The sequence below is a fragment of the Helianthus annuus genome, chromosome 12, assembly GCF_002127325.2.
Source record: "Helianthus annuus cultivar XRQ/B chromosome 12, HanXRQr2.0-SUNRISE, whole genome shotgun sequence".
NCBI classification, from domain to species: domain Eukaryota; kingdom Viridiplantae; phylum Streptophyta; class Magnoliopsida; order Asterales; family Asteraceae; genus Helianthus; species Helianthus annuus.
The window spans coordinates 104,184,775-104,210,387 of record NC_035444.2 but is presented as its reverse complement, the minus strand read 5'-3'; the positions used below and the strand labels follow the sequence as shown (position 1 = coordinate 104,210,387).

Sequence of the window (25,613 nt, the reverse complement as noted above, 5' to 3'; positions counted from 1 at the left end):
TCTAAACGCTGAACAAGGGCAAGACCTTTACCAAACCGTTCCCTTAACCCCCGACCAGGTAGCCAACATACCTCCATATAGACCGTGGAGATATGAATGGTGAAAATCTTTTATTTTATATAGACAGTAAAATAATGCCAAGACACCACGGACAAACGATAAGGAAAGATCACCTTCAACATAAGTAACTAGTTATTAAAGTCATTAATACAAAACCAAATAAAAAGTGCAAAAGATTAAAAATAAAAAGTATTATACTAAACACTTGTCTTCACCAAGTGATGTAAGAGACTTAGGCAAACATGGCCTTGATTGTCAAGAACTCTTACGATCAATCTTGGATCCCGAGACGACTCACACACTCTATGATGGACAATGGATGATGGTGGTGGATGATGGTGTTATGGTGGTGGTGGGTGGTGGATGAAGTGTGAGAGAGGTGGTGTGCCAAGGGATGAGAGAGAATGAAGCCAAGCTCCTCTATTTATAGGCTGAACAGAACGCTGGACACGGCCCCGTGTTCGCTGAACACGGCCCCGTGCCCGTCTGACATTCTCTCTCCTCATTAATTGTAATTGCGAATTACAATTAATGCGCCTGCTGTACTTTCAACACGCCCCCGTGTCCGCTGGGCACGGCCCCGTGGTGAGCAATGGAAGCTTCTACTGGTTTGTCTTTTCTGCTGCTTCCTGGGCACGCCCCCGTGTTCACTGGACACGGGGCGTGTTCAGGCTCTGTTTCTCTTCTCTTTGTCTTGGGAGGTGCCGTTGAGGGTCCGGGCAGTTCACTTTTGTTCCTTTTCTTGTATTTATGGTAGATTTAGTAGTCTTTTTGCTTCTTTTGTGATTTTGAGCTCATTTCATCCTGAAAATACAAAAGGAAGACAAAAACACTCTTTTTCCAACATTAGTACTTAAAAAGGGTTAGTTTTATGCCTTAATTGATGTGTTTTATATGTTGCATTTTACACACATCAAATACCCCCACACTTGAACTTTTGCTTGTCCTCAAGCAAAACTCTTTTAATGTGGCTTACACTCCCAAATGGAATAGGTAGAAGAGAAGTTTTTTTTTAACTTGTCCTAGAGTGTCGGGAATCCAAGGTTTGTATAGGTTCTATTTTTATTTTATTTACAATCTTATTCGTCATGGTTTATTTTGAACTTTTCATAAGATAAACTACTTAATTTGGCATAGCATGCCTTATTAAAATTCCATTTATATACAAGTTCACATACCTCACGGGAGATCACTCAATCACTCGGCCGAAGGTGTATATTTAAGTGAATCGCTCGAGAGCGGCACGGATTTACATTTTCCATATGCTTGCCAAGCGATCAATCCTCCTCCTTTTTAACTTTTACCTTTGTAAATATCAAGAGGTCTTTTTGGGGTGAAGGCTTGGGTTTAAAGGTGGGTGGTTGGTTAGTGGTTAGTAAAAAGGGCGAAAAATCGTAACAAGTGTCGGTTTTCGTAAAATACCTTATTTTTGGTGATATTTATTTTTGAAGTATTTCTCCAAACAAGCTTTTTGTAGCTTATGTTTGTTTTTGACTTCAACATTTTTTTTTTTTTTTTTTTTTTTGATCACGTAAAGGTATGTTTATGAAAAACCGAGTTTGTCACTAAAATAAAGGTGAAAAGATGAAAAAGGTTTTTGGTGGGTAAAAAATTGTTTTGGGGGTAATGAAATGAAAGGTTTAGGCTCAAAGGGGTTTTCTAGGGGGATTTTGGGTAGGTAAAAAAAATGAAAAATAATGGTTTTGAAAGAAAAATAGTTAGTCCTAATGCCTCCGTCATTTACTTACTTGGGTTTAAGTTGGTAAGGACCGGGAATGTATCGTCGTGGCAAGTTCTAGATTTGTAAAGACCGAGCGGCTATTCACACAAGAAACGAAAAAATGAGCATTTAATCTAAATATGTGTATTTTTATGCTCAATAAAGGCTCAAAACTCACTTTTTGTGGGAATGGGTTTTTAATGTGACCAAGCATATATAATCGAATTTTAGCTAGACTTGTTATACCGTTTCATAATTTTCTTATGTTAGTTCTTTTTATCACGACGCTATCGGTTGTAAGTTTGTAAAAATATAACCCTTTTATAACTTGTTATTCCCAACTTAAACTAAGACAAGTAAATAAAAAATGAAAAAGTTTTTGAAAAAAAATTTGGGGTGTTTAGCGGTTCCAATAGAGTTTTGTGTAAGGCTTGTTTTAGGATTTTGCAAAAATTTCAAGGTTTTAGCTTCCCCCCCACACTTAAATTACACATTGTCCTCAATGTGTCCAAAAATAGAGTTTTTGGTTGATTAGAATATGTAAAAGTGTGTTTAAAAACAAAGATTTGTGTTACTGGCGCTCTGGACACGGCCCCGTGTTCATTGAACACGGCCCCGTGTTGAACTGCCAGTAACGGAAAACTTACAGAGGGTGAACACGGGGGCGTGTTGGGTGAACACGGCCACGTGTCCGACAAAAATCTGCAGGTCAGTAGCCAAACAGCAGAACTGGGAGATGGACACGGGGGCGTGTCGGCTGAACACGTCCCCGTGTGGACAGTCTGTTAGCCAGAAAAATATGGTTTTCTCCCGGTTTCTTCCTCCTAGGGCTGCGAGTGCTAATGTTTAGCATTCTAACCCTTGCATTGCACCTGTTCAAGCATTCAATACCATCCAACCAAGCACCAAACATCCTAATCTTACCATAGTTAAACATTATCCAACACAAAGTAAAAACAAAGTAAAAATAAAAAGAAAAAGAGTTAAGGAAAGTAAATTGTCTTGACAAATGGCACGCAGGCCATGAATTGTTCGATAGGAAAGGGTGATCAAACCTGTGGGCTCATAACCAGCTAGCCCTTTGCTCCTCCCGGCCTCCAACTCCATATCTTCATCACTGTCTTCACCTCCGCCTCCCTGCCTCGCCATGTACTCCCGGATGCTACCGATGTCATCTTGTATGTCGTTGACGTTTCGTTCGATAGCTCCCACCCGGAGATGTGTGTTGTTGGCGAGGTTGTAGGTGTTCCGGGTGCACATGAGGTTTTCCTGCAAAAGATCATGCAAACTTTGGAAATTAGGAAAACCGCCTCCTTGAGAGGAGGATTGACCCTGATCGCCTTGGGGAGGGTATTGGTAATGTGGAGGTGGTGCGTGAAGAACTAGAGCCTCTTGCGGGTTCCATGCGTAGCCTTGCGTCCTCTGAAAGCTCACCGTCCCGTCCTCCGCTTCATAGAGCAAGTTCATGGCCCGGCAGATATGGTAATCAACCCGTCCCGACCATGGGCTTCTTTCGAAGGACTTCGGGATGTTCGCGAAGTGCTTGAAAAGACGGTACACCCATCCCCCGAAGAAGATTGGTGTAGGAGCAGTGGCAAGGCGGTTTAAGTGCATGTTCCGCAGTAGGAGGTAAGGAACATCGAGAGGCTTCCGGTTATGGATGCAGTGGAGAACAACCAAATCTCTAACCCCAACAACGCCACTACTGTCATGGCGTTGGTTCAGCGAGTACGTCAGGAGCCTGTGGATGTAACGGTATAGCGGGTCCCTCAGTTTGGTACTCTTTGTGCTGCTGGAGTTATAGATCCCTTCACCGATTTGTGCCCATGCTGCTTGACGTTCACTTGCGTCCAGGTCTCGCAATCCCCCGGTATTCTCCTCGTTTCCCGCTTCTTCGTCTGTGTACAGCCCAATGATTGATCCGAACTGCGCCATGGATGTTCTATAGGTCACACCCCCACATCGAAACTCGACCGCCTCGTGGTCAAACGGTTCGCGTCTCGAGTTGAAGATAAACGTGCTATAGAATTCCAATGTGCACTGATGGACCGACCGGAGTCGGGCAGTCAATGCAACGTGCAGTGGACCAGTCACTATGTTGTTGAAGCGGTCCAGTTGGTTTACCATTGTCAGCAGATCGGTGCATGCCCGCCTTGGATATTCTTCGGGCCTTGTTTGTAGGACCTCGTAGCGAGCCCTGGCATCCAGTTCGTTGGCATTGAACCGTGTGAATTTGGCCATCTGGAAAGAATACAGTAAAAATTAGTGCGAAACATGGAAGTTCAGGTTGAAAACTGCAAACAGTAGGCTGAACACGGCCCCGTGTTCAGCGAACACGGCCCCGTGTTCAGGCGTCTGTAACACCTAATTTTCATTTTTTCGTCCCGGTTTCGAAAACCTGAAAATTTTTAGCCCAATAGCAGCGGTTTCCCCCGAAAATGAAACCCTAAGTGTCATTTTTCCAAAATCAAACCATTTACCCTTTCAATTTTGAGTTTTTCGGTTCAAGAACAAGGGTTTGTGTTTTTAGTTGGAAATCGGACAAATCTATCAACAATACATGGCTATTTACTTCCTATTACTCTACTCTAAACTACTACTAACAATTTTTATCAAAAATTTTGAGTTCGATCCGGATGAACATGAAGAACCCTAGATTTCCCCCAATTTTTGATGTTTTAACTACATGCAAGTAACTAATCTAACTACTAAGAAGGATAGAATCATACCTTAACGTTGTTAGGCTTGGTGGTAACGTTCGGAATCGGCTGAAAATCGCTCTAAACCAGAGAGTTTTCGGCGAAACGGGGCGTGTGGAATGGTGTAACTGATAGAACAAATGGGTTTTATCCCGACAGTCGCCTCGACACGGCCCCGTGTTCAGCGAACACGGCCCCGTGCCGGGTGAAATTTAAATTTTTTTTTTTTTTTTTTTTTTTTTTTTTTTTTTACGTGCCTGTGTGCATGCCCCTTATCTCCGAATAATGGTTAGATGATTTTACCAGTTTCGAATGTATACTTACCTGTAACATGTCGGGTATGAGTTTATTCGTTGACCGTTTGAAGTGCGATTTCCTCTTCCTCATCCTCAATGGATCCTCTGTAGAGTTTCAGCCGTTGGCCATTGACTTTAAATGGTGTTCCATTTCGAGTTTTAATTTCTACTGCACCGTGTGGAAAAACATGGGTGACTGAAAAAGGTCCCGACCACCTAGATTTTAACTTACCAGGAAACAATCGAAGTCGCGAATTGAACAGTAGAACTTGATCTCCAATCCGAAATTCATTAGATTTAATATATTTATCATGCAAATTTTTCATTCTTTCCTTATAAATTTCGGAGTTAGAATATGCATAATTCCTAAGTTCTTCTAATTCGTTTATTTGACAAAATCGATTCTTACCGGCAACTTCTAAATCTAAGTTTACGTTTTTAATTGCCCAGTAGGCTTTGTGAGCAATTTCTACTGGCAAGTGACAACTTTTTCCATAGACTAGTTTATATGGGGTTGTGCCTATAGTGGTTTTATAAGCGGTTCGAAAAGCCCATAAAGCGTCATCTAGTTTGTCAGCCCATTCTTTTTTATTTATCCCTACGGTTTTCTCAAGTATTCGTTTTAAACCTCGATTAGTCACTTCGGCTTGCCCATTTGTTTGAGGATGATATGCTGTTGAGACCCGGTGATAGACCCCATATCTTGTTAAGATTTTTTCGAGTTGATGATTACAAAAATGGGTACCTCTATCACTTATTAATGCCTTTGGTGTGCCAAAACGAGAGAACAATTTTTTTAGGAATTTTACTACTACTCTTCCATCATTTGTTGGAAGAGCTTCGGCCTCTGCCCATTTAGACAAGTAATCGACCGCCACAAGTATATATTTGTTTCCTTTTGAAGGTGGGAAAGGTCCCATGAAATCGAGTCCCCACACATCAAAGATTTCACAAACGAGAATGCCATTTTGAGGCATTTCGTTTTTGGAAGAAATATTACCTGATCTTTGGCAGGCATCACATGTCTTTACAAGGTTTTGTGCATCCTTGTAAATGGTTGGCCAGTAAAATCCAGAATCAAATACCTTTCTTGCGGTACTTGAGGCACCATGATGTCCTCCGTATGGACCTTTATGACAATGACGGAGTATTCTTTGTGCTTCATTACCATGGACACACCTTCGGATGAGTTGATCAGCACACATTTTGAAAAGATAGGGGTCTTCCCAAAAGTAATGCCTTACATCAGCAAAGAATTTCTTTCTTTGATGATGTGGCCATCCTTTGGTGACTATACCGCTGGCTAAAAAATTAGCGTAGTCGGCATACCATGGTTCTTGTCTGCTTTCCATCATTTCCAGGGACTCCGTGGGAAATTTTTCGTTGATTTGCTCGTCCCTGGTTGTCTCCAAAGCTGGGTCTTCTAAGCGTGAGAGGTGATCTGCAGCAGTGTTTTCTGCTCCTCTTTTGTCCTTGATTTCGATGTCGAATTCCTGGAGGAGTAGAATCCACCTTATCAAACGGGGTTTTGCGTCTTGCTTCTTGAAGAGGTACCTGATGGCTGCATGGTCTGTATAAACTATTGTTTTAGAAAGAACAAGATAAGAACGAAATTTATCAAAAGCAAACACCACCGCTAGTAACTCTTTTTCTGTCGTTGTATAATTTTCTTGTGCATCATTTAGAGTTTTACTAGCATAATAGATTGGGTGGAAATGTTTTTCTTTTCTTTGTCCCAAGACTGCTCCAACAGCAAAGTCGCTTGCATCGCACATGATTTCGAAAGGAAATTTCCAATCTGGTGCTATCATGATAGGTGCATTGACTAGCATTTCCTTGAGGGTCAGAAATGCTTGATTGCATTCCTTGTCAAAGATGAAGGGTGCATCTTTTTCAAGTAATTTTGTTAGAGGTCTTGAAATTTTCGAAAAGTCTTTGATAAACCTTCTATAGAATCCGGCATGCCCTAGGAAACTTCTGATTGCTCGCACGGAGGATGGAGGAGGTAATCGAGATATAGTCTCAATTTTTGCTCGATCAACTTCCATTCCTTCGCTTGAGATTTTATGTCCGAGTACTATTCCCTCTGTTACCATGAAATGGCATTTTTCCCAGTTAAGGGCGAGGTTAGTTTCCTCACATCGGGATAGCATTCGTTCAAGATTATCGAGGCATTGATCATATGAGTCTCCAAAGATGGAAAAGTCATCCATGAAGACTTCCATGGTTTTTTCAATCATATCATGGAAAATGGCGACCATACAACGTTGGAATGTTGCAGGCGCATTACATAGACCGAATGGCATGCGTCGATATGCAAAAGTTCCGTAGGGGCATGTGAAAGTTGTTTTCTCTTGGTCTTCTGGTGCTATCGGTATTTGAAAGTAACCTGAAAAACCATCTAAGAAACAATAAAATTTATGACCGGATAATCTTTCTAACATTTGATCAATGAAGGGCAAAGGAAAGTGGTCTTTCCTTGTTGCTTCATTTAATCTCCTATAGTCTATACAGACTCTCCATCCTGTGACGGTTCTTGTGGGTATTAATTCATTTTTCTCGTTAGTTATTACCGTCATACCTCCTTTCTTCGGGACTACTTGGACGGGACTTACCCACGGGCTATCAGAGATAGGGTAGATTAGTCCGGCGTCGAGTAGTTTGATGACTTCATTTTTAACCACTTCTTGAACATTGGGGTTCACTCTTCGTTGTGGTTGAATCACCGTTTTGTAGTCATCATTCATTAAAATTTTGTGCGTGCACATGGAAGGACTTATTCCCTTAATATCTACAAGCTTCCAAGCGATCGCATTTTTGTGTTTTTTAAGTAGGTTAACTAATTTTTCTTTTTCTAAGCTAGTTAATTTAGACGAAATAATTACAGGTAAACTACCATCTTTGCCTAGAAAAGCATATTCCAAACCCTTAGGGAGTTCTTTGAGCTCGATGGGTGGGTCTTTAGGAGACACCTTATTTTGTGGCTCATCTAGATCAAGAACTTTAAAAGTTTGTTCTATGGCTACCTCTTCGTCGACAAAGTGGTCTTCCTCGTGGTTTGTATCAGGTGGTTCAGCTTCATCTTCAATTAGGGGGTCATTGTTGCCAAAAGGATATTTCATTGAGCGCTCAAGATCTATGCTCCTTTTGAATGCCCCTAATTGAAGAGTTAGGTTGTTGAATTTCCGGTTTTTCAAAGCTTTGTGAGTTTGTACAAAAGGTTTTCCCAAGACTAGGGGGGCATCATCTAAGATGACGAAGTCGGTTGGGATTACCATTTGATTTGTTTGAACCAAAATATCTTCGACTACACCGATTGATTTCATTACTTTTCGGTCGGATAGAAAAATGGGTATTTGAAGTGGAGTAAAATCACTAATACTTAACTTTTCAAAAATGTAGTTGGGCATTATGTTAACACAAAGATCTTTATCAATAGTGACATTACTAATAAACGAATTTTGAAAGAAACATGGAACCGGTGTGATGTTAATTTCAAAAGGATCTTCTTTTATTAGCGAGGTTTGATCATTAGTTAACTTAACACTTACCGTTTCTTTGATTTTAGCACTAGTGTTTAACTCTTTTAAAAACTTAGCATGAGGGGTTATTAAACAATGGTTTTCGAAAGTAGGTGATAAGAGAATAATTTCCTCTAAATTAGACTCTTCTTGAATTTTTACATTATCGGACTCACCATTTTCGTTGTTTAACTCATGTGTTTGTTTTTCACTTTCTTGTTCTTCCATTTTTACATTTTCAACTATCTCTACGTTATTATTACTTTTTAACTCTTCTCTCGCGCGGGATTCCTCTTCCCTTGCGCGAGATTCTCTTATGCAACGTTCGATAGTTTTAATGTGTTCTAATATCCTATTGGTCACTTCGGTGAGATTGAAAGAATTTGGATCCTCAAAGCTTGAATCCGGTTGTTCGATCCTTGGTTCTTCATAGTACTCATATGAAGTAGATGGTTCACACCATTGTTCTTCATTGTAAGTATATGATGGATAAGGGTCGAAACTTTGTTCTTCATAGTACTCATATGAGGTGGGTTGTTCACGCCATGGTTCCTCATAATAAGAGTATGAAGGTGGTGGCTCATATGTTGAATCTTCAAAGTATGAGTATGAAGGCTCATACCTTGGTTCATCAAAATACGAGTATGAGGAAGGAGGTTCATACCTTTGGTCTTCATAGGACGTGTATGAAGTTGATGGCTCGTACCTGGACTCCTCATAATGGTTGTATGAATTGGATGGTTGATATGAAGTATTATATTGAACCGAGTGTGCATTACGACAATTAGTGCAATAATTACCCCTATAATCATCCTCATCATAGGTGTAGTTGTAACCTCTTGAGTATTGATCCATAGGAATCACTCAACAGACTACAACTGAGTCTCGGGACCAGAAAACAAAAATAAGACGGAAACAGAAGCTGAACACGGCCCCGTGTTGGGTGAACACGGCCCCGTGTTTAGGGACTGTATCTGGGCGTTTTAATTAAATTAACTGGTCACGTTGAGCACGGGGGCGTGTTGAGTGAACACGGCCCCGTCGTCAGACTCTGTATCTGGGTGTCTACTCTAAAATATGCAGCACGGGGGCGTGTTCAGCGAGCACGACCCCGTGTTCAGGCTACTGTAAATGCAAAAACTAAACTAAAATGCAGAAAAATGCGCGCGTTTTAAAAATGTTTTGAAAAACTGATTAGGCCGTCGATTTTAAGCTTTCTTAAAATCCTTGTGTCCCCGGCAGCGGCGCCAAAAACTTGATGCGTGTCAGTGTGTATATAATTTTAGATATATTTTTAAGCCCTTTTTACACTTTTAGCCAAGTTTTAAATTTATAAAACACGATATTTACTAACACTAAACACACATATGGGCAAGTGCACCCATCGTGGACGTAGTATAGTGTTGGTAAGATACCGAGGTCGTCCAAGGACACAAGAGCTTTTAATACCGGTTTATCCTCAACGTCTAATCAAATCAAAAAGTTAGAAAAATGTTTTAAACTAAGAAAAATAAAAACTAACTAAATGCTGAAAAATAAAATAAAATAAAAACAGATAGACAAGATGAATCACTTGGATCCGACAAGTGTATTAGTATAACCTTTGATTATTTTCGCACTTTTGCACTTGTTTAAGAGATTATCTTAGTTATTGTAGTAGGCCCCTTTTTCGGAGGTGACGTTACCCTCAACCCAGTAGTTTGAGTCAGCAAGGATACAATCCTAAAGGGTTGGATTATTGAAAGATAATGAATTAAGTTATTAATGCAAATTATGGTAGGCCCCGCTTTTGGCGGTGACGTTACCCTCGGCTAAGTAGTCTGAGTCAGCAGGGATACAGTCCTAAATAGCCGGGTTATAGTATTAATAGTAGTTAGCTTATGAGGGGGTCAAAGAGTTTGGATCCCCGCCATCCAATACCTATGGGCATTGAAGGAAATCCTACTAAATTTGACCCAGGTCCCAAGCAGGACCTCTAAACGCTGAACAAGGGCAAGACCTTTACCAAACCGTTCCCTTAACCCCCGACCAGGTAGCCAACATACCTCCATATAGACCGTGGAGATATGAATGGTGAAAATCTTTTATTTTATATAGACAGTAAAATAATGCCAAGACACCACGGACAAACGATAAGGAAAGATCACCTTCAACATAAGTAACTAGTTATTAAAGTCATTAATACAAAACCAAATAAAAAGTGCAAAAGATTAAAAATAAAAAGTATTATACTAAACACTTGTCTTCACCAAGTGATGTAAGAAACTTAGGCAAACATGGCCTTGATTGTCAAGAACTCTTACGATCAATCTTGGATCCCGAGACGACTCACACACTCTATGATGGACAATGGATGATGGTGGTGGATGATGGTGTTATGGTGGTGGTGGGTGGTGGATGAAGTGTGAGAGAGGTGGTGTGCCAAGGGATGAGAGAGAATGAAGCCAAGCTCCTCTATTTATAGGCTGAACAGAACGCTGGACACGGCCCCGTGTTCGCTGAACACGGCCCCGTGCCCGTCTGACATTCTCTCTCCTCATTAATTGTAATTGCGAATTACAATTAATGCGCCTGCTGTACTTTCAACACGCCCCCGTGTCCGCTGGGCACGGCCCCGTGGTGAGCAATGGAAGCTTCTACTGGTTTGTCTTTTCTGCTGCTTCCTGGGCACGCCCCCGTGTTCACTGGACACGGGGCGTGTTCAGGCTCTGTTTCTCTTCTCTTTGTCTTGGGAGGTGCCGTTGAGGGTCCGGGCAGTTCACTTTTGTTCCTTTTCTTGTATTTATGGTAGATTTAGTAGTCTTTTTGCTTCTTTTGTGATTTTGAGCTCATTTCATACTGAAAATACAAAAGGAAGACAAAAACACTCTTTTTCCAACATTAGTACTTAAAAAGGGTTAGTTTTATGCCTTAATTGATGTGTTTTATATGTTGCATTTTACACACATCACTCACCAACCTCATATTTAGAATTTTCAAAACATTTAAGTCTATCGGTTGATGGTTCAACATCAACAACTTTTTCTTTTAGTTTCTGAGAAACTCCCTGTTTTGTTTTGATATTTTTCGGGCAATTCCATGCAATGTGACCAGCTTCATTGCATTTGAAACAGGTACGAGTCTCCCTTTGATAAAACACTTCAGTTCCATTCTTCTTTCGCTCAGCAAGAAACTCTTGGTTTGACTGTCTCCAGAATGGTTTCTTTTGTTCCTCATCTGAATTTCCACCTGACACAAATTTTGTTTTTGTTTTAGAATTTTTATCATTTTTATAGTTTTCTGGTGGAACAAAGCCTAATCCTTTCTTTTTGTAGCTACGATTTTGGTTAGGTTTCTTTTGAAAACCAGAACCAGAATTGTAACCCTTTTTCTTGTTTAGGCATTGTTGAACTCTTGAAGTGTACTTTTTAGGTTTTTCAGTAAGATTTAAATCTTTTATTTCAGAAATACTGATTTCTGTCATTTTGAAAACCTTTTTGATCATATCAAAGCGAACACTTCTTATTGGAAATTCTTTGTCATAGTATAATTTGTCCGAATCATTTAAAGTGTATGCAACTTCAAATGTTTCATCATCCAAATTTGCTTTCGATAACAAAAATTCTATACTGTAAGACCGTTTAACCGACGAATTTTGACTGTTGACAGACGAATTTGACCCTCCAGACTCAGATTTTGACTCGGACTCCTCATTAGTATCCAACACCTGATCAACCACCTTTTTAATTAACTCAGACTCATGATCGGTATCGGACGAGGTAAATGTGACATCAATGTTATCTGGTAAACGTTAGTTGTGTCGGTTTTTAGCTTTATATTGACTGCTTTCTCAAGTTGCTCCTCGTTTGGTTTTCTAGGAGAATACCCTTCCCAAATTGGAGGCGGACACTTGTTATAGCTAACAGTCGGTTTCTTACCACAGTCTTTCTTCTTCTTTGGCTTCTCGTCTTGAAAAGCTTCCAATCCTGCAACAGTTGGGTAAACACGATCAATGAGATAATCAGAAGTAGAATAGCTTAACAATAACCGCCTAATTCTCTCATTTTCGATCTTTTCAGTTTCCAACTCTTGCTTCCATTTGGCACTCTCTTCAATGTAGAAATTGATCGCTTTTTGTTTTGACATCAAAGTTGCATTCATCATTGTCAGTGCCTGTTCTCTTTCTGAGTTTGTAGTTTGGAGACCAGTTACTGTTTTGTTCAAAACATCGTATGATTCTTTCACATAATTGAGGTTGAACAGTAACTTCTCCTTCTTCTTCTCGTACTCAGCTATAATGTCGTCTTTTGTTGCACATTCCTTGCAGGCTTCTAAACACTTCTTACAAGGCTTGACGACTTCAACAATCTTCTCAACCTCGATTGTTTTCACAACTTCAATCACCTTTTCTACTCCGATCACCTTTTCTTCTTCTTTCTCAATCTCGGTAATTTTTTTAGCAACACTTTCAACATTCTGAACATCATCTTCAGATTCTTTCTCCAAATTGTAGGATACCAATTGTAGGATCGTACGCCGACCTATACGAGTCGTTCAGAGGTAATCTCCTGTGTTTCAGATGCGGAATAATAAGAAACAAAGGTAGAAATAGCACACAATACTCTGTAACTGCTTGTTGTATTGATTTGACACTGTTTGCAATTCAATCGTCACACCGGCAGAGCTTCGGCGTGGAAATCAACTTCTCCTCTAATTTGACTTTAAGAGCATCCCATATCGACTTAGCAGTTTTGTCGTGTTCTAACAGAATGAATATATCTTCTTTAATCGCTTGTTGCAATAAACTGATCATCATTTTCTCCGCTCTGTACATTGCACGTTCTTGATCTGTGAATTCAGATATCTGTTTGATAACATTCACCTCCGTTCTCGGTAATACATACTTCTTCAAGATACATTCCCATGATCTAAGATGATTTGCTTGAACCCAGTTTTCAAATCTATCCTTCCACCCGTAGTATTCTTCAATACTCATCAATTTAGGGGGTTTCTGGGTGGTTCCCGTTTCGTTTTCTAGATTCATGGCTTGAGCAATTGCAGCTGGTGACGACGATGTTGCAAACGCATTATAGAACTCGGTATCCATGGCGACACGATTTCCAAAGCAAATGACGTATAAGCGAGCCAAACTTGAACACAAAAGCGGACCAGTAATGTTCACAAAAGCGAACCGGATGCACTATAAGCGAACCAAATCACTGTCGTTCGAAAGGATCTGTCTTTAGAGCGAAACGGTCTTTGAAGCGGACCTATCAGATACTTGGAGCGGACCAGTAATTCGAGCGGACCAGCCGTAAAAGCGAACCGGACAAACAGCCTTTCGAGCGGACCTCTCGAGCGGACCAGAAACTAACCGTTCGAGCGGACCAGAAAATAGTCTTACAAGCGGATCGCTCGAGCGGACCAAAAACTAAACCGTTCGAGCGGACCCTTCGAGCGAACCTGATGTGCTTTTGGAGCGGACCTCTCTGTAAAATGTACTTAAAAGCGAACCAAAGATGATGTCATAAAAGCGGATCTCAATAGAAGCTGTTTTGACCCATTTCTCGTCCGTATTTTTGCTTAAAACTTTCAAGGGTTTGACTTTGTTCACTAATACACAGTCTGTGAACTTCTTATCCGATTTTGACCGTGAAATCTCTCCGAATCAAGAAAAGACGGTGTAGAAGACAGAAATAATGACGAAATCCGGCTATATTCTGCAGAAAACCTCCTCCTAGGCTCTGATACCAATTGTAGGATCGAACGCCGACCTATACGAGTCGTTCAGAGGTAATCTCCCGTGTTTCAGATGCGGAATAATAAGAAACAAAGGTAGAAATAGCACACACTTCACTCTAACTGCTTGTTTTATTGATTTGACAACTTTTACAGTTCAATCGTCACACCGGCAGAGCTTCGGTGCGGAAATCTACTCCCATTCTATCTGGTTCGCTAATAAGACCCCTTTATATAGGGTGTCTGGTTCACTTTTGTGACCAGTGTCCATAAAAGCGGACCTCACAAGTGTCACAAAAGCGGACCTCTATCATTGGTCCCTAAAAGCGAACCTAGGTCACAAATATCATACACACTCGTATTTTCTCGTATTTCGTGCGCTAATCTATACATTACAATGTAAGATCCAATCCTAGACGAAATCAACAGATGTAGTGCACCAACACCTCCTCGACGCGAAAATCCGCTACCAAATGCCGAACTGGCGGAAATCATCGCGCAGCAGATGGCTGCTGCGTTCCCAAATCTTATAGCTCAGTTGAACCAAGCAAACAACAACAATGCTCCTTGTAATTTCAAGAGTTTTAATTCAGCTAAACCAGTTCAGTGGTACTGAGGGGGCAACTGGGCTCCTTCAATGGTTTGAGAGCATTGAGAATACTTTCCGTCATGTTCAGTGTCCTGATAATCGCAAAGTCGAGTTTGCTTCTAGTGTTTTTCAAAAGAGGGCGCTTACATGGTGGAACGGGGTCATGAGAGATCGTGGTGCTGAAGTTGCTTTAGCACAGACATGGGCTGAGTTAAGGACTCTCATGATGAGTGAGTTTTGTCCTCGTCATGAACTGCGAGCGTTGGAAAGGGAGTTTGATGATCTAAAGCAGTTTAGTGGCGAGCACAGGGCATATACTGATAGGTACGAAGAGTTGAGTTTGTTATGCCCAACAATGGTTACCCCACTTGATAAGGCTATCGAAAGATACATCGATGGTCTACCTGACTCTGTGCAGGACATCGTTACTGGTAGTAAACCTACCACTGTTCGTCAGGCAATCGAACTATCTGCAACGTTGACTGAGTCGCAGATTCGAAAGGGTAAGTTGCACAGGAAGGGTGACAAGAAGGGTAAGAAGCAGGATTCTGACAAGAAGGATAGCAAGAAAGGTAAAAACAAGAAGGGGAGTGATGCGGGTTCTTCAAAGGGTTCTAGGAAGCGGAAGGCTTCACAAAACTATGCCGTTACTGCACAGGCTCAGACTGCGCAAAATCAGCCTGCACAACAACGTGCCAAGAGGCCTTATCTTGGCAACGCACCTTTGTGCAACAGGTGTAACGGCCATCACCAGCCACATCTCCAATGTCGTCAATGCACCAACTGTGGAAGACCTGGTCATCTTGCTGCCACCTGCCGTATTCCAGCTAATTTGAATTGGGCAGCTCAGAACCCGGCTCAACAGGTTGCTCAGCCTCTTGCTCAGCAACAAGGTCAAGCAGCACGACCTCACTTCCCACCAGGCTCTTGGTATAACTGTGGGGATCTGACCCACTACCGTAACCAGTGTCCAAGGTTGATAAATGCAAACCCGGTTCAAGCTCAGGCTCGTGGACGAGCTTTTAACATGAATGTTGTCGAGGCGTAAGCAGACAACGAGGTGGTGAATGGTACGTTCTTTGTTAATAATCAACCTGCGTCTGTTCTTTATGATTCAGGGGCTGATAAGAGTTTTGTGTCGTTATCTTTTAAGCCCTTGCTTCGCGTGTCTAGAACGAAACTAGGTAAGCCTTTGACAGTTGAAGTTGCGAATGGTGAACCCGTTGTTCTTGATTCTGTTCTTCGCAACTGCCAGCTAAACCTTAACGACCATCTTTTTCCTATTGACCTCACGCCTATGCAACTTGGAAGCTTCGACATTATTGTTGGTATGGATTGGTTAGCCAAGCATCGCGCAGAGGTAGTTTGTTTTGAGAAGATAGTTCGTGTGCCACTTTCGTCAGGTGAGATACTACAGGTTCGTGGTGAGAAACCTGCTAGTAGCCTCAAGCTTATGTCTTGTTTTCAAGCTCGGAAGTATCTGTGAAAGAACTATGTGGCCTTCTTGGCACATGTTACAGCAGATAAAGGCAAAGGTAAGACTATGCAAGATATTCCTGTTGTTCGGGATTATCCGGAGTTGTTTCCTGAAGAGTTGCCTGGTCTACCTCCAGCACGCCAAGTCGAGTTCCGTATTGATCTTGTACCTGGTGCAAATCCCATTGCCAGAGCTCCATATCGTCTTGCACCATCTGAAATGCAAGAGCTATTTAAGCAGCTTCAGGAGCTTTCTGACAAAGGTTTTATTCGTCCTAGCTTTTCACCTTGGGGTGCTCCCGTTCTTTTTGTCAAGAAGAAGGATGGATCCTTCAGAATGTGTATCGATTATCGTGAGCTGAATAAGCTTACCATCAAGAATCGGTATCCCCTACCTCGCATTGATGATCTCTTTGACCAGTTACAGGGTGCTACTTGCTTTTCGAAGATTGATCTTCGTTCTGGGTATCATCAACTTCGTGTGCATGAAGAGGATATTCTCAAGACAGCATTCCGCACTCGATATGGGCATTATGAGTTCACAGTCATGCCATTCGGTTTGACCAATGCTCCTGCTGTTTTCATGGACTTAATGAATAGGGTCGGCGAGCCTTATTTGGATAAGTTCATCATCGTTTTTATTGATGACATCTTGATTTATTCTAAGACACAAGCTGATCACGAGCGCCATCTTCGTCTTACTCTAGAACTCCTAAAGAAAGAGCAACTTTTTACCAAGTTCTCCAAGTGTGAATTTTGGCTTAAGGAAGTTCAATTTTTGGGACATATTGTCAACGAACAAGGTATTCATGTAGATCCCTCCAAGATCAGTGCGATTAAGGATTGGGATACGCCTACTACTCCTACTGAGGTTCGTTCTTTTCTTGGTCTTGCGGGTTATTACCGTCACTTCATTGAGAACTTCTCAAAGATTGCAGTTCCTCTAACTGCTCTAACTCAGAAGAACAAACCCTTTGAATGGGGTTCTAAGCAAGAAGAAGCATTTCAGACCTTGAAGCAGAAGCTTTGTGATGCACCTATTCTGACTTTGCCTGAGGGCAATGATGATTTTGTTGTTTACTGTGATGCATCGAAATTGGGTCTTGGCTATGTTCTGATGCAAAGGAACAAAGTCATAGCCTATGTATCTAGACAATTGAAGGTACATGAGAGAAACTACACCACTCATGATCTTGAGTTGGGTGCAGTTGTCTTTGCTCTCAAAATCTGGAGACACTATTTGTACGGCACAAAATGCGTGGTTTTCACTGACCACAAAAGTCTTTAGCATATCTTCAATCAGAAAGAACTCAACATGAGGCAAAGACGTTGGGTCAAGCCCCTAAACGACTACGATTGCGAAATTCGCTACCATCCTGGTAAAGCGAATGTCGTGGCTGACGCATTAAGTCGTAAGGAACGTACTATGCTTCATTGTGTTCGTGTTCAATTTGCTATTCAAGCTCGATCTGATATCCAAGCACGCATTACTTAGGCTCAACATGCTTGTGTTTTACAAGACTTGATGGGTAAGGAATTGCCCTATCACATTAAGCCTGATCTTGTGCTGAAGGAAGATGGATCGTATTATTTCATGGACCGTTTGTGGGTCCCAAGCCAAGATGATCTTCGCACTTTGCTTATGGATGAGGCCCATAAGTCTCGTTACTCTATTCATCCTGGCTCAGACAAAATTTATAAGGATCTTCGTACTCAGTATTGGTGGCCTGGTTTGAAGAAAGACATTGCCTTATACGTTTCAAAGTGCCTTACTTGTCTCAAGGTCAAGGCTGAACACCAATATCCTTATGGTCTTTTGGAGCAACCAGAGATCCCAGTTTGGAAATGGGAAAACATTGCCATGGATCTCGTTACCAAACTTCCGCGCACTAAGAAAGGTCACGATGCCATTTGGGTAGTTGTTGATCGTCTTACTAAGTCAGCGCATTTCTTGCCAATCCATGAGGATTTTTCTGCTGAAAGGCTGGCTAAAATCTATGTGGATGAAATTGTATCTCGACATGGTGTTCCTTTGAACATTATTTCTGATAGAGATGCTCGCTTCTCTTCTCGCTTTTGGAGAACCATGCAATTTGCTATGGGGACCCAACTCAATCTGAGCACAGCTTATCATCCACAAACAGATGGCCAAACTGAAAGAACAATCCAGACAAGGTTAAGAAAGTATGTGATAACCTACAGACAGCTCGAAGCCGTCAAAAGAGTTACACGGACCGACGACGCAAGCCCTTGGAATTTCAAGTCGGTGATCGTGTATTACTCAAGGTCTCACCTTGGAAAGGTGTGATCAGATTTGGAAAGAAGGGAAAACTTGCACCTAGATACGTTGGACCATTCAAGATCGTCGAAAGAATCGGTAAGGTAGCCTACAAACTTCAATTACCTCCTAAACTTGGTAATGTTCATCCAACTTTCCACGTATCCAATCTCAAGAAGTGTTTAGCTGATGAGAACCTCCACATACCACTTGACGAAATTTGTGTTGATAAAACACTACATTTTGTTAAGAAACCTACGGAAATTATGGATCGTGAAGTCAAATGACTTAAACGCAAGCGCATTCCGTTGGTTAAAGTTCGCTGGGAATCTAAACGTGGACCTGAGTTTACTTGGGAACGTGAAGATCAAATGAAGGCGAAGTATCCACATCTTTTCTCACGAGTTTCCTCTAAACAAATTTCGGGACGAAATTTCCACAAGTAGGGGAGACTGTGACATCTGTGCTTGTAATTGTTGTAAACAATTCAGTTATCAATGAAATAAAGTTATTTGATCCCAATGTTTGTTTGTTGATGTTTGATGTTTTTCATGTTTTGACTATTATTCGATTTCAAACTCTATATCGCTTTCTGGAGAATTATACGCAAACTGGTACGTAAACGTAATCAGTTAAATGCAACAAATACTCCGGAACATCAATTTATGCTTAACATACCTTAAATAACCTTTACATAACTTATAAATAAGTTTTGAAGGCTTTGGTATGGCAAAATCAAGTTTATTCGCTTACAGGGACTAAAATTGACAAACTGCGAAAGTATGCCAATCTGAACTGTAACGAACATTCTGGAACATGATCATAAGTTAAACACACCTTAAATATCCTTTACATAGCTTAGAAATAGGCTTTGAGGGGTTCGGTGTGCTAAAATAAACTTTATGCTCATTCAGAGACTAAAAGCGTCAAAAAGTACATAAGTTTGCATTTTCGCGCATAACTTACGTTCTGAATACATCCGGACATCCAAAAATTTATGTAAGCATTAAAATATTTTATTTTAGTGTTTGGCATGAGAAAAATCCATTCGTCGCGCAATTTGGATCGTTTTTCGCGCTTATGCGCATTCCGTCGTAATTAAGCAAACATCGCGATCGTACGACCAAACGAACCGACGTCCGGAATATTTTTGAGCATGTTTTGAGTTCCCTACACTTTAACTTCATTTTAGAGCCTTGAAATGAGGTTAACGGGGCTTAAACGTGCCAAAAATGGGCCAAAATACATGTTTCTGAAGTGCAGGGGCTAAACTGCAATTTCTGAATAGTTACCCAAGCGGGTCGCGTAAGTCCATATGCATATCTCACGCGGGCCGCGTGAGAGGCCCAGCAACAGAAAACTAATTTCTGAAATAGCAGCTGGTATTCGTTGAACTTGGACATGTTTTTGATCAATCTAGGGGCAAATTTTGATGGTTTTTATCTACCCATTGTGTTACAAAACAATGGGCACAAGTGGAGGGCCAAGATTAAAGCTTGATTATCGAGAAACGATCCTAACGGTTCTACCATTTCTATAAATACCCAACCCATTTGCCCATCTTCCTCACATTTAATCTGATTCAAAGCTTTCTAAGTTGAAGTGTATACTTCCTACCTGAAAGCGAATCGGGTTAAATCTTGCGGGGACCTTCTGTAAGTATTCTTTCGCGTTTTTCATTCGTTTTAGCGTTAAAGTCAAACTGTGTTTGACTTTCTGCATTGACCAGTTTATGGTCAACGCGAAGTTCGTTTGAACTTCATAACGTGAGTGTAATCACGATGGTTACAGTCCCTAGTGACTATACCTACTGATTTCCACGTTATCCAGGCTCAGTGACGAGTCGTAGTTTCGGCCAAAATACGTTTTCTCGCGTATTTGGTAACCAAACTACTCTAGGGTATTAAAACCGTTTGTTTTAATACGAAACCTGTTTTCTAACTTTACTAAACATGTTCTAGCATGTTTAGCTCGTCGCTTTTAGATTTGTGCTTGTTTAGGGTCGTAAAGGTAAGCGATCTAATCAATCGCTTATGCTTTCGAACCCGACCCATTTGGTCGATCATTAGGATCTGACCAAACGCTTTAGGTGACCATAGTTGTATAGGGAATAACCTTCCGAGGTTATACCTTATGATCACATCGTTTAAGTAGTTGTATGATAAGTAGTTCTTATGCCTTAGGTAAATTACCAAAATACCCTTTTTACGCCAAAATTCATTTTAAGCCTATGTAACATAATTTTTGGTATCTAAACTGATTTAACAACAATATTAAACATGTTAAGGCATATTTTACTTGTCATAGGACTAGTTAGGCATTCCGAACGCGTTTTACGCGAACGACGCGTTAAAGTAGCATAAGCTACCTAAACGAGTCGTAACGGGTCAAAAGCACTTAGGATAGGTTTCGTTTTAGTACATAGGCTTTGTCAAACTATATTACATAAGTTCCCATACTTATTTGGTTTACAAACCCTCATACTACCCGATCCTCCGATAGGTCCGTTTATTAATGTAGATACCTATATAGGTGCCGTTTGATTCCGTGATCTTCTAGCATTGCTTGGTGGTTATCCTACGACTTCTAAGCAATCTCAAGTGAGTACATAGACCCCTCTTTTACTGTTTTCCAAACATTTTGGGGTGAAACACATGTGCCTACTTGTTACTTTCGTGCTTTCTTGCTTTCACAATCATATGCTTGCTATATTCTTTAGTACACTTATAGTACATGATTTCATTACATTGTTTTGCTATGTATGTTAATTTAGCATGCTAGCACATTGATTTACATTACATTGTTTTGCTACATATGCTTACTTGCCATATTAGCACATTGATTTACATGACTTTTCTGCTTTGTATGTTAACTTAGCATACTTAGTACATTGTTTTCATATAACATGTTTACATTTGGTATGACATTTGGTTTGCATAAACGGGACTTATATACATTCATTAACATTAGCTACGCCGCTCGGTAGTAAGTAATGGTACCATAGGACTTGACAAATCCCGTTCCTGACATCCTAGGTTTGTTTGGGTGTAAGGAATGACTGAATCCGAAAACATTTCTTTTGATAACCTTTACTTAGGGTTATCCGTCTTCCTCAAGGCTTGAATGTATGCGTTAACTTACCACATAAATGTTTGTATCATTTAAAACATGCTTTTACTTTGCAAAACATAACTTTTTGATATACTCAAAATACTTTGTTTTGTACATTCTTACATTTGGTTTAAGTGAACACATTTTACTTAACATACATGACATTTGTTACACATACATGACTACATTTTGGACTTTTAAACATACGACAATGGTTTAGACAAGAACATTTGATGGTTGGTTTAAACATGGACTTTATACATTTGGTGGTTTGTTTAAGTGACTTAAGTAACGATATGTGTGTAGTATGATACAAGCATTGTGGATACGCCGCTGGTACTTCCTATATATAAGTGCTTGTAATCATATTACATGTCGTAGCGTTATTTAAATCATTCAATTTGGACTTGTACATTTTACACAAATAACATATTTTTCACAAGACTTGTTTTACAAAACAGTTTATTTTTATACAACTTATTTTCACTTGGTTATTCATTTAACCATACTTTGTTCTTCATTTATACATATCATCTGATATTATCGCTTTTCAAATGATTTACAAAACAAAACAACTTACAAGGTTCATGACTAACTTTTATTAAACATTTTCTTAAACTCAAGTCATGAATCTTATTTTCACAAAACCTATGTATCTCACAGGCATTTTTATGCTGACGTACCTATTTTCACATGTGTTTCAGGAGCTAATGCATAGGATGATCGTGACACGCTAGGGTGGACTTGGGCCTTAGTGACATAAAATGAAGATAGACTTAGTTTAATTATGAACTTTTGTTTCTTTTTATTTTAAGACAATGTAATCTCGTGGGTTCTCGTTTGAAACAATGTATTCCACCCTTGGGTGATGAATAAAATATTATTTTAATTACCATGGTTGTGGAACAATAATTCTGTTACAACACTCCCCGACGTTTCTGCCACGATTTGATGTTTTACGTGGTCGGGGTGTGACACATTTGTCTCTGAACTGTTAAGCATTATACTGTCTCTTAATAGTTCAGACCTCATACTGCTTAATTGTTGCCATCAAAAGTTTATGTCGAAACGTAGAGCAAATCTAATTTATATCGACACGCACATAAAAATATGCACATAAAAATTAGTTTTTCTTAAGTAAAAGAGATATAGTTGTAAACTTGAAACAAATTATTAGTAAAAAACTTCATAGGTTAAATATGTTTGTAAAATCGTGCCAAGTAGCACTAATGCCACAATACTGCCAACAACCACCAACATCAGAGGAGCTTGTAAAAATAAAATAAATAAAAAAGTTAAAAAATAATACCGAACGAAAAAACAGCCGTAAAATCGTTGAATCACGTACGCACGTTGCAGCGTGTTAATTAAAAAAAATAGACATAAATGTAAAACATAGAAAAAAATAACTGGGTCAATCCAGGACATGCGTGTTGCGACGAACTTGTCAAATGAAGAAAAACAGACGTGTTGTGACTGCCTGTCAAATGGGAAAAAACAGACAAAAAACGTTGAACCCTAGACACATGTGGCGTGTTGACTCGAAAAATTTATAACGAAACTTAAAACGAAAAACTTATGAAAGATAAAAAGTATGGAGGACCAAAGTTGAAAACAAAAAAGTGTTGGGGTTGAATTGTAAAAGATGAAAAACTTTTTGGTAAAAGTAAAAAAAATCAAAAGAGTAAAATGCAAGAGATTAAAATCTTGGGGTTAAAAGTTTTTTGAAAAACTCCCAAGGCCTATATTACAACAACATATAGCACAACTTTGTTGGAAATTTATAGTTTGGAAATATGTACGTGTTCAGTAAAGTTCGTGATCCCCAAGTCACCTTATAGTATAAATAGGAAATTCACAGTTTGATAAGGATCGAGTGACATTGCTTCTTCGACCCGAACCAAGGAATCCCTTAGATATGATGCAAAAAGGATCTTGTTCTATCCTTGATCAGAGATTTCTCTATGAAAAAGACGAATCGGAGTTTGAAGAGGGGGAAGGAGCCCTCGACCGGCAACAGAACGGGGATAGGAACCACTGAAGGTACTAAAGAAACAAGAACAACAACTACTAATTCATCGGCTAATATATTTCCGAAAAGTCAAAAACTAAGTGATAGGGGCTTTGTGAAATCTTCTAAGATATTAATAGGTAAAAGAATTGGAGTTGGTTGAATATATTTCCCGAAATAACTCAATCCTTTTTTGGTAAGACCTGCATAGAAATATGCCACTGACGTGAGTAAAGCCAAAGAAACAGTAGTATTTATATCATTCGTGGGTGCGGCTAACTCCCCATGAGGTAATTGTATGATTTTCCAAGGTAAAGGGGCGCCTGACCAATTAGAAACAAAAATAAATAGAAACATAGTTCCAATAAAAGGAACCCAAGGACCATATTCTTCTCCAATTTGAGTTTTACTCACATCTCGAATAAATTCAAGAACATATTCGAAGAAATTCTGACCGCCGGTCGGAATGGTTTGTGGGTTCCGAACGGCTAGAGCGGCTGAACCTAATAAGATAGCAATTACAACCCAAGAAGTAATAAGTACTTGGCCGTGGACTTGGAAACCCCCGATTTTCCAATAAAAATGTTGGCCTACTTCCACACCGGATAGATCGTATAACCCATTTAGTGTGTTGATGGAACATGATAGAACATTCATATTGCCCTCTGACAAAAATAGAACTTTAAACAAAATGATTTTGATTCAACCATCTCTTTCTTGACTTGACTGCTTGAATCGTATATTTTGAATACCAACTAATCAAATTCTATTCCTTGTTATTTTTCTCTCTTTTTTGAGATTCAGAAATAGTAACCGATTCGATAAATCTATGAAGGTTCCGAAATGAAATAAGTTATTTATCTTATTATTAATCATGGATTTCTTATATAGCCAGAACAGCCCTCACAAATTGCAAATACTAATTTGTTAAGAATTAATCAGATTGAAGATATAGCATCATCATTCGCTGGAATCGAAATATCTGCGAGATCGGGGTCACAATTTGTATCGATTAAACAAATTGTTGGAATTCCCAATGTGATACATTCTTGAAGGGCGTATATTCTTCGTGCTGATCAAAGATGACTACAATATCGGGTAACCCTGTCATATATTTAATCCCGCCCAGATATGTTTGCAAATGAGATAATTGTCTTTTCATCATAGCCGTATCTCTTTTCGGAAGACGGCTGAGCCCCCTGTTTTTTGTTCAGTTCTCAAGTCTCTAAACTTATGAAGTCTCGTTTCTGTAGTGGACCAATTCGTTAACATACCACCGAGCCATTTTTTATTAACATAATGACACCGAGCCCTTATTGCAGCCCATGCTATTGAATCAGCTTCTTTATTTTTAGTGCCAACAATTAAGAATTGTTTTCCCCTACTTGCTGCATCAAAAACCAAATCACAAGCTTCTGATAAAAAACAAGCAGTTCTAGTAAGATTTGTAATATGAATACCTTTACGTTTTGCAGAGATATAAGGTATAATAATGGAAACAGCAACCCTAGTCGCCATCTTTATATCTGGTTTACTTTTAAGTTTTACTGGGTACGCCTTGTATACCGCTTTTGGGCAACCTTCTCAACAACTAAGAGATCCATTCGAGGAAATACACTTACATAATCTCTATTCCGAATCCTTTGTGTACCTTAGTGTTCCTAGCTATCCACTCGTTTTTATCAATCTACTTTCGGGTAATACATATGGTAATAGATAGTAAAAACCTCAGAAAGTTGATCTTTTGAACTCGCTTCAAGTCATGATGACTAATCAAGAAATCTTGGGGTAAACAGTCTCTAATACTTATATTTACTTTTCTTAACTTTTGTACAATTCCTTTATCCAAGAAAAAGTATTATAGCACACAATTTTTCCGATTCGGCGGTTCGATCTATGTTTATCATTCATGGACGTTGATAAGATCCATCCATTTAGCAGCACCTTAGGATGGCATAGCCCTAAAATGAAGGGCGAGGTTCAAACGAGGAAAGGCTTACGGTGGATACCTAGGAATTGCTCACCTTCTGTCTTTGTTTCTCTCGCCCTCCCTGCTCTCAGTATACATATTTTTCTTTAGTATTTCACATCATAATACTTCAAAGCCCTGCCCCATTTTAAGTGTTTTAACTCC

The 25,613-nt window shown here is 39.9% G+C and overlaps 2 pseudogenes; both read right to left on the bottom strand.

The window, feature by feature from the left end:
* Positions 1 to 23,380: 23,380 nt before the first annotated feature.
* On the bottom strand, positions 23,381 to 24,328 carry LOC118485102 (annotated as a pseudogene).
* On the bottom strand, positions 23,603 to 24,997 carry LOC118485101 (annotated as a pseudogene).
* Between the last annotated feature and the right edge of the window lie 616 nt (positions 24,998 to 25,613).